At 42.8% G+C, this 6039-nt stretch overlaps 1 pseudogene across 1 annotated transcript; it reads left to right on the forward strand.

Annotated features, from left to right (window-relative positions):
* Nucleotides 1–3: 3 nt before the first annotated feature.
* Nucleotides 4–4945, forward strand: LOC116369554 (maspardin-like; annotated as a pseudogene). The gene is made up of 5 exons (XR_004208633.1): nucleotides 4–64; nucleotides 585–693; nucleotides 966–1073; nucleotides 1296–1436; nucleotides 4172–4945. The product of XR_004208633.1 is annotated as a maspardin-like (transcript).
* The last annotated feature ends 1094 nt before the right edge of the window (nucleotides 4946–6039 follow it).

Genomic DNA, 6039 nt, shown 5'->3' on the forward strand with positions numbered 1-6039 from the left:
TCTCTGATCCTGTGCAACTCCTTCAGTGACCCACCATCTTCAACCAGACATTGACAGCCAACAGGTATAGTCCTGTGTTGTTTCCTTAAGGAACACTGTAGCAAAATTAAAACAAGCATTTCTTATTGGACAAGTTCAAGTAGTCCTGCCCTGTTTGTCTGTTTTGTTCGATTGGTGCCTAATGAATAAGACCCTGTTTTACCCTTAACGTGCTGTGGAGGAAGAACAGGGTCGTGTTCAGTGGACAAACGTTGTGGACGGTGCAGATAGAAATGCCATGAATAGAGCTGACATGATTCCTTTCTCTACATGTCAGAAAGGCAACATTTTACCCTGCGGAACGCGACCCAGGTGTTTTTCAAAACGCAAAACATAGCCTTTGTTTATGGTCTGTCATTAAAAATGTCATCTGTGTACCGTGTAGGCCTCCGTAGTTCATTAAAGTTACATGTTTGCCAGTCTTGTCTTTTTTGGTTTAGCCTTACCATTTAGCTTTGAGCCACATACGTTTCTCTATTCTCTACCTGTAGATCCCTGTTCTGAGTCATTCATACAGGGACGCCATGTTATTTCTTGCCTTCCAGTTTTTGGTTGATGCCCGCCTTCATGTTGAAGAAGATTGTCCTGGGGAACTTCGCTAAAGGACCTGTCGACCCCAAGATGGCTGACGCAATCGACTTTATGGTCGACAGAGTAAGTTCCAGACCTCCATTAAAGGGGTAATCTGAAATTGTTTTGGTAAACAGCTGAGGGATTGTCTAGAGAAATGTAACCACTCAAATTCACAGCAGAGATGCATATTTTGGGTTTTGATGAGGTATGACAGTTACCACCTCTCTCTCCCCTCCCCCCCCCCCCCCCCTTCTCTCTCTCTCTCTCTCTACCTCTTTCTCTCTCATCTCTCTATTTCTCTCACCCCCCTTCTCTGTCTCTCTCCACCCTCTTTCTCTCGCCCCCCTCCCTAGCTGGAGAGCCTGAACCAGGGTGAGCTAGCCTCCAGACTAACACTCAACTGTCAGAACTCCTACGTGGAGCCTCACAAGATAAAGGACCTGGCCGTCACCATTATGGATGTAGGAGGAACTGCTGTTCATTTGCAGCATTTTATTTCCATTCTTGTTTACTGTACATCTCACTTCACATATCAGTAGGGATTGGCTGTTTTGTGGCTTGTGGGTGGGTCATTGGAGCTGTAACCTGGATGTGTTATGTGCTTATGCATATGTATGCGACTGTGTATGTGTATAACTGTGTGTGTGCTACTTGTTTGTGTGCGCGTTTCATTTGGTTTAAAGGTGTTCGACCAGAGTGCCCTGTCACACGAGGCGAAAGAGGAAATGTATAAGCTGTATCCAAATGCCAGACGGGCTCACCTCAAAACGGGTGGAAACTTCCCCTACCTGTGTAGGAGTGCTGAGGTCAACCTATACATACAGGTGAGCACATCAGAGTTGGGTTAGCCTGGAGAGGAAGCTGTGGTATTATCGCACCACTTTAGTATGTTTATCTTGTATATTTCAGACTCAGCTGATGATGATAGTGTCAACTGTTCTACTCTCATACTGCTCTCACCTCAACATGGCTAACATTTCCCAGCCTAATTGTTACCAAATATCCAAATGGAGATTCAGTGAATACTAACATCTGACATAGATTGATTTATCTCGAGGAGTCCCCCACGCTTGTCTCAAAGCAGCGAGATGTCGCTGTCCCAATCAAAACGGTGCTGAAATTATAATCTAGGTGACCAAACACGACTATTGCTTTAAATTAGTATAACGGCTGGATATGACTTTGGGAGTTTCAGTATAAGCAAGAATTTGATACATGCCTTCAATTGCATTAGCCTACTTTATTCCAATATTGTCATCATTCAGTCCATCATAACTAAGGTGAGTTTTCCTCTATCTTTGCCTTTTCTAGGTCCAATAGCTGTTTCCTCCTTCCTCACTCTGCTGTCGTCCGCCTCCGCAGTGTTGTTCTCAACACCACTTTATTTCAATATACAGTTTTCTAGAAATATTTTTATTCATTTTTTTGGCACTTCATTTCTGTAATGTCAGGCCTGGGTTCGGGCTTCAGCTCACCGGGCTTCGGTCAGACCGGGATCCAATTTCAGTTCTGATGAGAACTCTAAACTGCATTCGGGTCTCATGTGCAGTCCGGCGGTGTCAATCATGCTCAAGGTTTCCATGTGAAAACCTGTTTGGATAATGTGCTATTTTATTTTTTGCCAATATTTGCTGCTGCGCATGTTGTGTATTTTGTGGAATTGCTTTAGTGCGACATTGTTGTAATTTCTCAGGTCTTGTCATTTTATTTTCTCAGGAAATGTGAGGTGTTGATCCCGGCTACCGGTGTTTATTTTCTCAGGAAATGTGAGGTGTTGATCCCGGCTACCGGTGTTTATTTTCTCAGGAAATGTGAGGTGTTGATCCCGGCTACCGGTGTTTATTTTCTCAGGAAATGTGAGGTGTTGATCCCGGCTACCGGTGTTTATTTTCTCAGGAAATGTGAGGTGTTGATCCCGGCTACCGGTGTTTATTTTCTCAGGAAATGTGAGGTGTTGATCCTGGCTACCGGTGGTTTATTTTCTCAGGAAATGTGAGGTGTTGATCCCGGCTACCGGTGTTTATTTTCTCAGGAAATGTGAGGTGTTGATCCCGGCTACCGGTGTTTATTTTCTCAGGAAATGTGAGGTGTTGATCCCGGCTACCGGTGTTTATTTTCTCAGGAAATGTGAGGTGTTGATCCCGGCTACCGGTGTTTATTTTCTCAGGAAATGTGAGGTGTTGATCCCGGCTACCGGTGTTTATTTTCTCAGGAAATGTGAGGTGTTGATCCCGGCTACCGGTGTTTATTTTCTCAGGAAATGTGAGGTGTTGATCCTGGCTACCGGTGTTTATTTTCTCAGGAAATGTGAGGTGTTGATCCCGGCTACCGGTGTCTATTTTCTCAGGAAATGTGAGGTGTTGATCCCGGCTACCGGTGTTTATTTTCTCAGGAAATGTGAGGTGTTGATCCCGGCTACCGGTGTTTATTTTCTCAGGAAATGTGAGGTGTTGATCCTGGCTACCGGTGTTTATTTTCTCAGGAAATGTGAGGTGTTGATCCCGGCTACCGGTGTTTATTTTCTCAGGAAATGTGAGGTGTTGATCCCGGCTACCGGTGTTTATTTTCTCAGGAAATGTGAGGTGTTGATCCCGGCTACCGGTGTTTATTTTCTCAGGAAATGTGAGGTGTTGATCCCGGCTACCGGTGTTTATTTTTAAAATTGTATTTAACTTGGCAGGTCATTAAAGTCAGGACAGAAAGAGTGGTAACCCCACACTGTTGAATGTTCTAACAATTCGTACATCTAGTAGTGTAGCCTCGTTAATGTATTAAACGTGAGTTTGTGATGAATCCAGCAGTGCAGCCTCCTGCACATTTCTTATTGCCGTTTCATTGTGTTACTACTATGGTGCTATTTCTATGGAAACAACCTTAAACGGTCATAGACCACAAGCATCACTATGTACCATTTGGTACCAGATAGTTACCAATTGTGCTGACTTTGATGTAAGTCAAGTATCCATTATTGGTACATAGTTACTACTGTAGTTAGTTAATACCAATGTACATACCAAGTACTAGCTGGAAATCAGGCTGTAAAATAAAGATCTTTGTCTATCTACAACCACCAGATAGACCACAATCTTGAATAGCACCACTAAACATAGTCAAACACTTGATACCACAGCTTCCTCTGCAGGCTAACCCAACCAGCTGCATCTGTGCTACAAAATAGGTTTTGATCACTGACATCCCTTGTTAATCCCTAGTGTCAAGTGTTTGACTATGTTTTAAGTGGTGCTTTTCAAGATTGTCTTTCTGATGTTTGGAGATGCAGCCCAAAATCTTTTATTTCCAGCTAGTACTTGGTATGTACATTGGTATTAACTAACTACGAGGCTACACTACTAGATGTACGAGTCTGAGAATTGTTAGAACAGTGTGGGGTTACCACTCTTTCTGTCATGACTTTACTTATTGTACCTGCAACTTAGCCTTGTACCAACATCCTGATCTCAAGCTTACATTCTGTAAGGATGGTCATGAGGCTTCCTGCATGTAACTTCATATAGACTATTTCTGAACATGTTCCCTCTGTCTCGACCCCTCTCCTCAGATTCACCTGCGGCAGTTCCACGGGACGCGGTACGCCGCCATCAACTTGGACATGGTGAGCGCCGAGGAGCTGGAGGTGCAGAAGAGCCACCTGGTGAATAGCGCCAACGACCAATGACGAGACTGTTACCCAGCACCTTCTTCTCTCTCCCAGCTCTGACCGGCAGGCCAGAACCATAGAACCGGATTGGCTGATTCTGTGGGGCAGAACTATGGGAACTACATTTCCCTGACCAGCAAAACAGCCAAGAAAATGTCAGCCATAGAAATGAGAATGACTCAATTCTATTTCTGTATTTCTATGATCAACCATCATCACCCAGTCACCACGACTGGTCACACGGATCCACTTGGTAAAAAGGTCATCTCTTCACCTGATCTCCTTCCTGTTTTTTCTACGATATTGAATACAATCAATCCACAAGTTGAACTGATACTATTTTTACTTTACAGTTAAATATCTATTTTAATTCTCACTGTTACTGTAAATAGAGCGTAATTGGCTACGTTGCTTTGAGAGAAGAAACGCCATACGATGCCATGTTATGAACCTTTTGCCTTATGTGATATAAATCTCATGCATTTAATTGATGTTGCACTTTTGAATTCCATGTTTTTCCTTCTATGTTTATGGTTAACTCTGCCAACCGTGGCGATACTTGGTAAGCTAGAAAACCTGCACTGATTAGATATACAGCTGAGGATGTTAGTCGGAAGAAATGATGTATAATGTTAAATTTAATTTGTAATTGAATAAAGCCTTCTTGAAAACATGCCCTGCCATGTGGGGTTTTTGTGTCATTTCAACCAACTTTCTATGCATTTCCATAGGTTGTTATATGCTGTTATGAATGCCTAAATCCTATTTGTGCTGGAATGATGTAAAGCACAATAAATGCAAGATGTCATGTTGATAACATTTTCCATAATGCTGGGGGTTGGTCTATTGCAGGGATCATTAACTACAATCAGCCATGGGATGATTTTTATATTTCTCGAGCGGATGGTCATGGGGTCGGAACATACACTACCGTTCAAAGGTTTGGGGTCACCTTTTTATTACGGACTGCAATATCATCGAATAGTCCCCACGATATGCAACTGTTCAGGGAAGTCAGGAACCAATACACGCATTGTCAGGAAAGCAAAGTCTCTAACCAGAATAGAAAGAAGAGTGGGGGGCCCCGGTGCACAACTGAGCAAGAGGACAAGTACATTAGTGTCTAGTTTGAGAAACAGACACCTCAAGTCCTCAACTGGCAGCTTCATTAAATAGTACCAAAACACTAGTCTCAACGTCAACAGTGAAGAGGCAACTCCGGGATGCTGGCCTTCTAGGCAGAGTTCTTCTGTCCAGTGTCTGTGTTCTTTTGCCCATCTTAATATTTCTTAAATTTTTTATTGGCCAGTCTGAGATATGGCTTTTTCTTTGCAACTCTGCCTAGAAGTTCAGCATTCCGGAGTCTCCTCATTAACAATGTCTACACTGTATTTCTGATCAATTTGATGCTATTTTAAATGGACAAAAAATGGTGCTTTTCTTTAAAAACAAGGACATTTCTAAGCGACCCCAAACTTTTGAACGGTAGTGTAATTACAAATAATTTGTAAACTACAAATGAACTGCAAGAAGCACAAACAGATATATTGGAATATAACGTACTTTCAAACCTTGCTTATCACATGTCTCTATTATTCGTGGAAATAATTGGGAACAGATTTACCAAATTGAAGCTGATTTCTTGATATTCAGAAAACTTGGGATGCCAAAGAAAAGCACAGAATTTGTCCCGCAGGCTGCCAGTTGGGGAACCCTGGTCTAGTGGTAGTTCTGCTGCCCCCTGGATCACATGACAGTGAAGACAGCAG

This window comes from Oncorhynchus kisutch, unplaced genomic scaffold, assembly GCF_002021735.2.
Source record: "Oncorhynchus kisutch isolate 150728-3 unplaced genomic scaffold, Okis_V2 scaffold2232, whole genome shotgun sequence".
NCBI lineage: Eukaryota > Metazoa > Chordata > Actinopteri > Salmoniformes > Salmonidae > Oncorhynchus > Oncorhynchus kisutch.